Genomic DNA, 12,634 nt, shown 5'->3' with positions numbered 1-12,634 from the left:
GATGTCCTTGCAGTTCAAGGAACTCTCAAGAGTCTTCTCCAACACCATGGTGAAAAAACATCAGTTCTTCAGTGCTCAGCTTTCTTTATAGTCCAACTCTCACATCCATACGTGACTACTAGAAAAACATTAGCTTGGACTATATGGACCTCTGCTGCAAAATAATGTCTCTGCCTTTTATTATGCTATCTAGGTTGGTCATAGATTTTCTTCCAAGGAGCAAGTGTCTTTTAATTTCCTGGCTGCAGTCACCATCTGCAGTGATTTTGGAGCCCAACAAAATAAAAGTCTGGCACTGTTTCCATTGTTTCCCTATCTATTTGCCATGAAGTGATAGGACTGGATGCCATGATCTTCATTTTTTGAATGTTGAGTTTTAAGCCAGACTTTTTTTTTTTTTTTTAAACAAAGCTACTTTTAATAGTTTGGGGTGAGCCCCACAGGAATAGAAAACACTGGGAAGGGGTAACCCCCTCACCCCCAGGAGTGGCCCAGGGGGAGATAGGCTACCTGAGGGGTAGTTAAGCGCAAAAGGGACCCGCTGCAGACTCAGGGCAAAGGGAATGCCATCCGTGCTGGGACCTGTGAGCACTACAGGAGAAAACGTGAGCGTGATGGGACTGGCTCCAGGCACACAGGTGAAGGGCAAGAGGGTTGGACAGGAAGCCACAAAGCTACTTGGGTTCCTGCTTCTTCTCATTTGCCTTTTTCTGCTTCTACTGCATGATCTCCGAGTCCCTCTGCTTGCGGGCGGCAAGCAGAAAGCCCATCATCTCGGCGCTTTCCCTTAACCGAGTCGCTCTGCTTTTTCATATTCTTCTGGCGGGCGAGCTTGCGCTGGTTACTGCGGGTCATGGCGACCGCAACGGCTCCCTTAAGCCAGCCTTTTCACTCTCCTCTTTCAATTTCGTCTAGTGGCTCTTCAGTTCCTCTTCTCTTTCTGCCAAAAGAGTGGTGTCATCTGCATATCTGAGGTTATTGATATTTCTCCTGGCAATCTTGATACCATCTTGTGCTTCATCCAGCCGAGCATTTCTGCATTCAATGGTAACTTTGCTTCCTAGCTTACAACTTTAGTCAACTTTCAAGTAATTCAAACTCTGAACTGTTTTGTTCCATCCATAAGGTAGGAAAAATAGTAGTGACTCGTGACATCGTACAGGAGGCAGGGATCAAGACCATCCCCAAGGAAAAGCAATATAACAAGGCCAAATGGTTGTCTAAGGAGGCCTTACAAGTAGCTGTGAATAGAAAAGAAGTGAAAGGCAAAGGAGAAAAAGAAAGCTATACCCAATTGAATGCAGAGTTCCAAAGAATAGCAAGGAGAGATAAGAAAGCCTTCCTCAGTGATCAATGCAAAGAAATAGAGGAAAACAATAGAATGGGAAAAACTAGAGATCTCTTCAAGAAAATCAGATATAGAAAGGGAACTTCTCATGCAAAGATGGACACAATAAAGGACAGAAATGGTATGAACCTAACGGAAGCAGAAGATATTAAGAAGTGGCACGAATACACGAAGTTCAGTTCAGTTGCTCAGTTGTGTCCGACTCATTGCGACCCTATGAATCGCAGCATGCCAGGCCTCCCTGTCCATCACCAACTCCCGGAGTTCACTCAGACTCACGTCCATCGAGTCCGTGATGCCATCCAGCCATCCCATCCTCTGTCGTCCCCTTCTCCTCCTGCCCCCAATCCCTCCCAGCATCAGAGTCTTTTCCAATGAGTCAACTCTTTGCATGAGGTAGCCAAAGTACTGGAGCTTCAGCTTTAGCATCATTCCTTCCAAAGAAATCCCAGGGCTGATCTCCTTCAGAATGGACTGGTTGGAGATCCTTGCAGTCCAAGGGACTCTCAAGAGTCTTCTCCAACATCACAGTTCAAAAGCATCAATTCTTCAGTGCTCAGCCTTCTTCACAGTCCAACCCTCACATCCATACATGACCACAGGAAAAACCATAGCCTTGACTAGATGGACCTTAGTTGACAAAGTAATGTCTCTGCTTTTGAATATACTATCTAGGTTGGTCATAACTTTCCTTCCAAGGAGTAAGCATCTTTTAATTTCATGGCTGCAGTCACCATCTGCAGTGATTTTGGAGCCCCCCAAAATAAATTCAGCCACTGTTTCCACTGTTTCCCCATCTATTTCCCATGAAGTGATGGGACTGGATGCCACGATCTTTGTTTTCTGAATGTTGAGCTTTAGGCCAACTTTTTCACTCTCCTCTTTCACTTTCATCAAGAGGCTTTTTAGTTCCTCTTCACTTTCTGCCATAAGGGTGGTGTCATCTGCATATCTGAGGTTATTGATATTTCTCCCAGCATTCTTGATTCCAGCTTGTGTTTCTTCCTGTCCAGCATTTCTCATGATATACTCTGCATATAAGTTAAATAAGCAGGGTGACAATATACAGCCTTGACGTACTCCTTTTCCTATTTGGAACCAGTCTGTTGTTCCATGTCCAGTTTGAACTGTTGCCTCCTGACCTGCATACAGATTTTTCAAGAGGCAGGTCGGGTGGTCTGGTATTCCCATCTCTCTCAGAATTGTCCACAGTTTAATGTGATCCACACAGTCAAAGGCTTTGGCATAGTCAATAAAGCAGAAATAGATGTTTTTCTGGAACTCTCTTGCTTTTTTGATGATCCAGCGGATGTTGGCAATTTGACCTTAGGAAGCATCATTATGAACAAAGCTAGTGGAGGTGATAGAATCCCAGTTGAGCTATTTCAAATCCTAAAAGATAATGTTGTGAAAGTGCTGTACTCAATATGCCAGCAAATTTGGAAAACTCAGCAGTGGCCACAGGACGGGAAAAAGTCAGTTTTCATTCCAATCCCAGAGAAAGGCAATGCCAAAGAATGCTCAAACTACTGCACAGTTGCACTCATCTCAAACGCTAGTGAAGTAATGCTCAAAATTGGTTGCTCAAAATTGGTTCAACAGTACGTGAACCATGAACTTCCAGATGTTCAAGCTGGTTTTAAAAAAGGCAGAGGAACCAGAGATCAAATTGCCAATGCCCGCTGGGTCATCAAAAAAGCAAGAGAGTTCCAGAAAAACATCCACTTCTGCTTTATTGACTATCCAAAGCCTTTGACTGTGTGTGTGGGCCACAAAAAATTGTGGAAAATTCTGAAAGAGATGGGAATACCAGACCACCTGACCTGCCTCTTGAGAAATCTGTATGCAGATCAGGAAGCTACAGTTAGAACTGGACATGGAACAACAGACTGGTTCCAAATAGGAAAAGGAGCATGTCAAGGCTGTATATTGTCACCCTGCTTATTTAACTTCTATGCAGAGTACATCATGAGAAATGCTGGGCTGGATGAATCACAAGCTGGAATCAAGAATGCTGGGAGAAATATCAAAAACCTCCGATATGCAGGTGACACCACCCTTGTGGCAGCAAGTAAAGAAGAACTAAAGAGCCTCTTGATGAAAGTGAAAGAAGAGAGTGAAAAAGTTGGCTCAAAACTCAACATTCAGAAAACTAAGATCGTGGCATCCAGTCCCATCACTTCATGGGTAATAGATGGGGAAACAGTGGAAACAGTGACAGATTTTATTTTGGGGGGCTCCAAAATCACTGCAGATGGTGACTGCAGCCATGAAATTAAAAGATGCTTGCTCCTTGGAAGAAAAGTTATAACCAACTTTTTAAATAGCATATTAAAAGGCAGAGACATTACTTGCAACAAAAGTCCATAGAGTCCAAGCTAATGTTTTTCCAGTAGTCACGTATAGATGTGAGAGTTGGACTATAAAGAAAGCTGAGTGCCAAAGAATTGATGCTTTTGAACTGTGGTGTTGGAGAAGACTCTCGAGAGTCCCTTGGACTGCAAGGAGATCCAATCAGTCCATCCTAAAGGAAATCAGTCCTGAATGTTCATTGGAAGGACTGATGCTGAAACTGAAACTCCAATACTTTGGCCACCTGATGCAAAGAACTGACTCACTGGAAAAGACCCTGATGCTGGGAAAGATAGAAGGTGGGAGGAGAAGGGGATGACAGAGGATTAGATGGTTGTATGGGATCACCAACTCAATGAACATGAGTTTGGGTAAACTCCAGGAGTTGGTGATGGACAGGGAGGCCTGGTGCGCTGCAGTCCATGGGGTCGCAAGAGTGAGATACAATTGAGCGACTGAATTGAACTGAACTGAAGTGAGGGGTTATTGTAGGATATAGGGTCAGGATGCTGCAAAACCTTAAGGAAAGCACCCACTTCACTGTGAGGGTTAAACATCATTCTGTTGAAGATTCTTGTTTACCCCTTTATGTGGTATCCTGGGTGGGCCCCAGGCAGAACTAGCTGCTTACTTCTCCATGCTCCAGTTGCTTTTTCTTCTTTTTCTTTTGAGTGCATTTGCCAGGTTGGGTTGAGATTTTTCTTTTTAGAAGTTTCACTTCCCTGGCTGAGCTGAGAGCATTCTCATGAGTACCAATGTGCCAGTTTTATCTCTGCATCCCTAGTGCCTGGCACAGAATCTGATGAACAGCAGAGCACATTACATGCCTATAGAAAGTAGGCAATTCCGGTTCTAGCGGTATTTCTCCCATGAAATCTTTTGATCCTCTAAATAGTAATTTTTGCATCTGGTGAGAACTGAGCACTCTGAACACCTTCTGCCTTGTTGTTGTTGTTGTTCAGTTGCCAAGTTGTGTTCAATTCTTTGTGACCCCGTGGACTGCAGAATGCCAGACTTCCCTGTCCTTCACCATCTGCTAGAGCTTGCTCAAACTTGTGTCCATTGAGTTGGTGATGCCATCCAACCATCTCGTCCTCTGTCATACTCTTCTCCTCCTGCCTTCAGTCTTTCCCAGCATCAGGGCTTTAAATTGTAGTTATCTGTCAGCATTTTTTCATTTTAATTTACCTTCCCACTCCCTCATGCAGGGCCCCAGTCACATGATTGCTGAAACTGCATCTTGTTCATCTTTGAAATCTGAGCAGTGTCTGGCCTATGCATTCCATCATTTGTTTAAGATACAGTTGCTGAGCAAGGAACAAGGGATATGACTCAAGCATTTGATGTACAATACAGTTCTTGCCTTTTTTACATAGGCCTATTCAGCAAACCACTTCCCCACTGCAAAATGAATTGGAGGGTGGGGCTGCCTTCAATGTTAAAATCAATCAGGGTTTTCAGAAGTCTTTTACCAACCTCTGACTAGAAAGCATTAATTCACAACTTACTTCGAATCCAGGCCTATCTCTTTTACCAAGAATGTCAGAATAAGAATCTGAATCATTATACATGTGCAAAAAACAATGCAAATTCTGAGCAGGACAAGGATTGTTGGAACTGATGGGAAGATAAAATCCAGAATAAATAGTTGAATTATAGTTCCCATGGTCACAGAATTTTGAAAAAACTTTTCTGACCTTTGCAATTATTATGTTCTACTACTGCATATGGCTATTCAAGATTAATTGCACTGGTTGGGATTACATTATATTAAACTTACACTGTAAATATATGACAGTTGAATAGAGGTTTTGCCAGAGTCTGGTACCAACTTGGTGAGTTTTTTATTCACTGAACAAATGTTTACTGAGCTTATATCATATACCAGCTCTATTTTAGAAATGGCTGATAGATAAACATGACAGACCCTGCCCTTGCTCTCATTTTTTTTTTCTTTTTTGCTATAAAATAATCCATGCTGACTGTATTTATCCTGGTCACTAAACTTGCAGACTCACTGTGGGGAATGGAGAGAATGTTTATATAGCATTCAGATGTTTCGATAGGCACTATGCACTATGTAAGAACTCTATGTGATTAGTCTCCAGCAGAATATTAATGTGTTAAAAATCAACCATGAAATTGCATTCTAAGGTCCTTTTGCTTTTGACTTTAATATTTCTTAATAGTCAAGTCCACTGATTTTCATTTGATTATCGGTTTTTAAAATTAAACTTGTTTGCACCATTTAACAGAGAAATAGTGTTTTGATTCCTCTTGGAATATAAATGCTCCATTCTGAGTAAAGCTGGGATGGATTGGAGGCAGAAGGAGAAGGGGACGACAGAGGATGAGATGGCTGGATGGCATTACTGACCTGATGGACGTGAGTCTGAGTGAACTCCGGGAGTTGGTGATGGACAGGGAGGCCTGGCATGCTGCAGTTCATGGGGTTGCAAAGAGTCGGACACGACTGAGCGACTGAACTGAACTGAACTGAGTAATGTTTTGTAGAGTTGTTTTTCTTTAATATCCATATTTCCTCCTCAATCTCACAGAATATTAGAACTAGGAGGAAATGTGAATATCATCTAATCTAATGCTGGTTAAACATTTCCATTCTTTTCATAATATTTGAAAGTTCTTCTTTTCTGAAGAGTCAAGGTTCTGGAAGAATTTTCTGCCAAACTGTATTTCATTATTAATTACCAACATTTCATTTTTCTCACTTTCATTAAAGATGTTACTGCTAATCATAACTTGCAATTAGTATGAGGCAATTGGAATTATGGCAGGTGGCTATTGATTCTGGAGTCCAAATTACTGGTTTGAATCTTTGTTCCACCATTCACTAGCTGGAAACCTTGAGCAAATTTCTTAACTCTTAATTTCTTAATTTCTGTGCCTCTGTTTCCTCATCTGTACATGAATGATGATGATAGTACGTACTTCATATCGAGTTGTGAAGATTCCTGCATTATTGCAGCCCAAACAAAGAAAAGCCCCTTTTATTGTCCTGTCAAATCAAAAGAGGCTTCTTTTAATATTAGATTTCTAATAAAATAAAATATTAGAAATATTTTAGCTTGTGAATACTCATTACTATACCTTTTTAGACTCCAGTGAGTTTCTAAGGAGTTTCTATTTGAGAATAAACTTCTCTTTGATGATGACAGACTTGAAACTTAGAGAAGTGAGGTTCTTTTTTTTTTTTTTTTTTATTTAATTATTTTTTTTATTTTTTTTTATTTTAAAATCTTTAATTCTTACATGTGTTCCCAAACATGAACCCCCCTCCCACCTCCCTCCCCATAACATCTCTGTGGGTCATCCCCATGCACCAGCCCCAAGCATGCTGTATCCTGCGTCAGACATAGACTAGCGATTCAATTCTTACATGATAGTATACATGATAGAATGCCATTCTCCCATATCATCCCACCCTCTCCCTCTCCCTCTGAGTCCAAAAGTCCGTTATAGACAGCTGCGTCTTTTTCCTGTCTTGCATACAGGGTCGTCATTGCCATCTTTCTAAATTCCGTATATATGTGTTAGTATACTGTATTGGTGTTTTTCTTTCTGGCTTACTTCACTCTGTATAATCGGCTCCAGTTTCGTCCATCTCATCAGAACTGATTCAAATGAATTCTTTTTAACGGCTGAGTAATACTCCATTGTGTATATGTACCACAGCTTTCTTATCCATTCATCTGCTGATGGACATCTAGGTTGTTTCCATGTCCTGGCTATTATAAACAGTGCTGCGATGAACATTGGGGTACATGTGTCTCTTTCAATTCTGGTTTCCTCGGTGTGTATGCCCAGCAGTGGGATTGCTGGGTCATAAGGGAGTTCTATTTGCAATTTTTTAAGGAATCTCCACACTGTTCTCCATAGTGGCTGTACTAGTTTGCATTCCCACCAACAGTGTAGGAGGGTTCCCTTTTCTCCACACCCTCTCCAGCATTTATTGCTTGCAGATTTTTGGATCGCAGCCATTCTGACTGGTGTGAAGTGGTACCTCATTGTGGTTTTGATTTGCATTTCTCTGATAATGAGTGATGTTGAGCATCTTTTCATGTGTTTGTTAGCCATCCGTATGTCTTCTTTGGAGATGTGTCTATTTAGTTCTTTGGCCCATTTTTTGATTGGGTCATTTATTTTTCTGGAATTGAGCTGCATAAGTTGCTTGTATATTTTTGAGATTAGTTGTTTGTCAGTTGCTTCATTTGCTATTATTTTCTCCCATTCAGAAGGCTGTCTTTTCACCTTGCTGATATTTTCCTTTGTTGTGCAGAAGCTTTTGATTTTAATTAGATCCCATTTGTTTATTTTTGCTTTTATTTCCAGAATTCTAGGGGGTGGATCATAGAGGATCCTGCTGTGATTTATGTCTGAGAGTGTTTTGCCTATGTTCTCCTCTAGGAGTTTTATAGTTTCTGGTCTTACATTTAGATCTTTAATCCATTTTGAGTTTATTTTTGTGTGTGGTGTTAGAAAGTGATCTAGTTTCATTCTTTTACAAGTGGTTGACCAGTTTTCCCAGCACCACTTGTTAAAGAGATTGTCTTTACTCCATTGTATATTCTTGCCTCCTTTGTCAAAGATAAGGTGTCCATATGTGTGTGGATTTATCTCTGGGCTTTCTATTTTGTTCCATTGATCTATATGTCTGTCTTTGTGCCAGTACCATACTGTTTTGATGACTGTGGCTTTGTAGTAGAGCTTGAAGTCAGGCAAGTTGATTCCTCCAGTTCCATTCTTCTTTCTCAAGATTGCTTTGGCAATTCGAGGTTTTTTGTATTTCCATACAAATCTTGAAATTATTTGTTCTAGTTCTGTGAAAAATATGGCTGGTAGTTTGATAGGGATTGCATTGAATTTGTAAATTGCTTTGGGTAGTATACTCATTTTCACTATATTGATTCTTCCGATCCATGAACATGGTATATTTCTCCATCTATTAGTGTCCTCTTTGATTTCTTTCATCAGTGTTTTATAGTTTTCTGTATATAGGTCTTTAGTTTCTTTGGGTAGATATATTCCTAAGTATTTTATTCTTTTCGTTGCAATGGTGAATGGAATTGTTTCCTTAATTGCTTTTTCTACTTTCTCATTATTGGTGTATAGGAATGCAAGGGATTTCTGTGTGTTGATTTTATATCCTGCAACTTTACTATATTCATTGATGAGCTCTAGTAATTTTCTGGTGGAGTCTTTAGGGTTTTCTATGTAGAGGATCATGTCATCTGCAAACAGTGAGAGTTTTACTTCTTCTTTTCCAATTTGGATTCCTTTTATTTCTTTTTCTGCTCTGATTGCTGTGGCCAAAACTTCCAGAACTATGTTGAATAGTAGCGGTGAAAGTGGACACCCTTGTCTTGTTCCTGACTTTAGGGGAAATGCTTTCAATTTTTCACCATTGAGGATAATGTTTGCTGTGGGTTTGTCATATATAGCTTTTATTATGTTGAGGTATGTTCCTTCTATTCCTGCTTTCTGGAGAGTTTTAATCATAAATGGATGTTGAATTTTGTCAAAGGCCTTCTCTGCATCTATTGAGATAATCATATGGTTTTTATTTTTCAGTTTGTTAACGTGGTGAATTACATTGATTGATTTGCGGATATTGAAGAATCCTTGCATCCCTGGGATAAAGCCCACTTGGTCATGGTGTATGATCTTTTTAATGTGTTGTTGGATTCTGATTGCTAGAATTTTGTTGAGGATTTTTGCATCTATGTTCATCAGTGATATTGGCCTGTAGTTTTCTTTTTTTGTGACATCTTTGTCAGGTTTTGGTATTAGGGTGATGGTGGCCTCATAGAATGAGTTTGGAAGTTTACCTTCCTCTGCAATTTTCTGGAAGAGTTTGAGTAGGATAGGTGTTAGCTCTTCTCGAAATTTTTGGTAGAATTCAGCTGTGAAGCCGTCTGGACCTGGGCTTTTGTTTCCTGGAAGATTTCTGATTACAGTTTCAATTTCCGTGCTTGTGATGGGTCTGTTAAGATTTTCTATTTCTTCCTGGTTCAGTTTTGGAAAATTGTACTTTTCTAAGAATTTGTCCATTTCTTCCATGTTGTCCATTTTATTGGCATACAACTGCTGATAGTAGTCTCTTATGATCCTTTGTATTTCTGTGTTGTCTGTTGTGATCTCTCCATTTTCATTTCTAATTTTATTGATTTGATTTTTCTCTCTTTGCTTCTTGATGAGTCTGGCTAATGGTTTGTCAATTTTATTTATCCTTTCAAAGAACCAGCTTTTGGCTTTGTTGATTTTTGCTATGGTCTCTTTTGTTTCTTTTGCATTTATTTCTGCCCTAATTTTTAAGATTTCTTTCCTTCTACTAACTCTGGGGTTCTCCAATTCTTCCTTTTCTAGTTGCTTTAGTTGTAGAGTTAGGTTATTTATTTGACTTTTTTCTTGTTTCTTGAGGTATGCCTGTATTGCTATGAACTTTCCTCTTAGCACTGCTTTTATAGTGTCCCACAGGTTTTGGGTTGTTGTGTTTTCATTTTCATTAGTTTCTATGCATATTTTGATTTCTTTTTTGATTTCTTCTGTGATTTGTTGGTTATTCAGAAGTGTGTTGTTCAACCTCCATATGTTGGAATTTTTAGTAGTTTTTCTCCTGTAATTGAGATCTAATCTTAATGCATTATGGTCAGAAAAGATGCTTGGAATGATTTCGATTTTTTTGAATTTATCAAGTTTAGATTTATGGCCCAGGATGTGATCTATCCTGGAGAAGGTTCCATGAGCACTTGAGAAAAAGGTGAAATTCATTGTTTTGGGGTGAAATGTCCTATAGATATCCATTAGGTCTAATTGATCTAATGTATCATTTAAAGTTTGCATTTCTTTGTTAATTTTCTGTTTAGTTGCTCTGTCCATAGGTGTGAGTGGGGTATTAAAGTCTCCCACTATTATTGTGTTATTGTTGATTTCCCCTTTCATACTTGTTAGCATTTGTCTTACATATTGCGGTGCTCCTATATTGGGTGCATACATATTTATAATTGTTATATCTTCTTCTTGGATTGATCCTTTGATCATTATGTAGTGGCCTTCTTTGTCTCTTTTCACAGCCTTTGTTTTAAAGTCTATTTTATCGGATATGAGTATTGCCACTCCTGCTTTCTTTTGGTCTCTATTTGCCTGGTATATCTTTTTCCAGCCCTTCACTTTCAGTCTGTATGTGTCCCTTGTTTTGAAGTGGGTCTCTTGTAAGCAGCATATAGAGGGGTCTTGTTTTTGTATCCATTCGGCCAGTCTTTGCCTTTTGGTTGGGGCGTTCAACCCATTTACGTTTAAGGTAATTATTGATAAGTATGATCCCGTTATCATTTACTTTATTGTTTTGGGTTCGGGTTTATACACCCTTTTCGTGTTTCCTGTCTAGAGAATATCCTTTAGAATTTGTTGGAGAGCTGGTTTGGTGGTGCTGAATTCTCTCAGCTTTTGCTTCTCTGTAAAGCTTTTGATTTCTCCTTCGTATTTGAATGAGATCCTTGCTGGGTACAGTAATCTGGGATGTAGGTTATTGTCTTTCATCACTTTAAGTATGTCTTGCCATTCCCTCCTGGCCTGAAGAGTTTCTATTGAAAGATCAGCTGTTATCCTTATGGGAATCCCCTTGTGTGTTATTTGTTGTTTTTCCCTTGCTGCTTTTAATATTTGTTCTTTGTGTTTGATCTTTGTTAATTTGATTAATATGTGTCTTGGGGTGTTTCACCTTGGGTTTATCCTATTTGGAACTCTCTGTGTTTCTTGGACTTGGGTGATTATTTCCTTCCCCATTTTAGGGAAGTTTTCAACTATTATCTCCTCAAGGATTTTCTCATGGTCTTTCTTTCTGTCTTCTTCTTCTGGGACTCCTATAATTCGAATGTTGGAGCGTTTCATATTGTCCTGGAGGTCTCTGAGATTGTCCTCATTTCTTTTAATTCGTTTTTCTTGTTTCCTCTCTGATTCATTTATTTCTACCATTCTATCTTCTATTTCACTAATCCTATCTTCTGCCTCCGTTATTCTACTATTTGTTGCCTCCAGAGTGTTTCTGATCTCATTTATTGCGTTATTCATTATATTTTGACTCTTTTTTATTTCATCTAGGTCCTTGTTAAACCTTTCTTGCATCTTCTCAATCCTTGTCTCTAGACTATTTATCTGTGATTCTATTTTGATTTCAAGATTTTGGATCATTTTCACTATCAATATTCGGAATTCCTTCTCAGGTAGATTCCCTACTTCTTCCTCTTTTGTTTGGTTTGGTGGGCAACTCTCCTGTTCCTTTACCTGCTGAGTATTCCTCTGTCTCTTCATCTTGGTTATATTGCTGGGTTTGGGGTGGCCTTTTTGTATTCTGGTAGTTTGTGGAGTTTTCTTTATTATGGAGCTTCCTCACTGTGGGTGGGGTTCTATCAGTGGCTTGTCAAGGTTTCCTGGTTAGGGAGGCTTGTGTTGGAGTTCTGGTGGGTGGAGCTGGGTTTCTTCTCTCTGGAGTGCAGTGGAGTGACCAGTAATGGGTTATGAGACATCAAGGGTTTTGGAATAATTTTGAGCTGCCTGTATATTGAAGCTCAGGGGAGTGTTCCTGTGTTGCTGGAGAATTTGAGTGGTATGTCTTGTTTTGGAACTTGTTGGCCCTTGGGTGGAGCTTGGTTTCAGTGTAGGTATGAAGGCATTTGATGAGCTCCTATTGCTTAATGTTCCCTGAATTCAAGAGTTCTCTAATGTTTTCAGGCTTTGGACATAAGCCTCCTGCTTCTGGTTTTCAGTTTTATTTTTACAGTAGCCTCTAGACTTCTCCAACTATACAGCACCAATGATAAAACATCTAGGTTAAAGATGAAAAGTTTCTCCACATTGAGGGACACTCAGAGAGGTTCACTGAGTTACAAGGAGAAGAGAAGATGGAGGGGGTAGTTA

This window comes from Budorcas taxicolor, chromosome 8 (assembly GCF_023091745.1).
Source record: "Budorcas taxicolor isolate Tak-1 chromosome 8, Takin1.1, whole genome shotgun sequence".
NCBI classification, from domain to species: Eukaryota; Metazoa; Chordata; class Mammalia; order Artiodactyla; family Bovidae; genus Budorcas; species Budorcas taxicolor.
The sequence above is the reverse complement of the archived record's forward strand: the minus strand, read 5'-3'. Positions refer to the sequence as shown.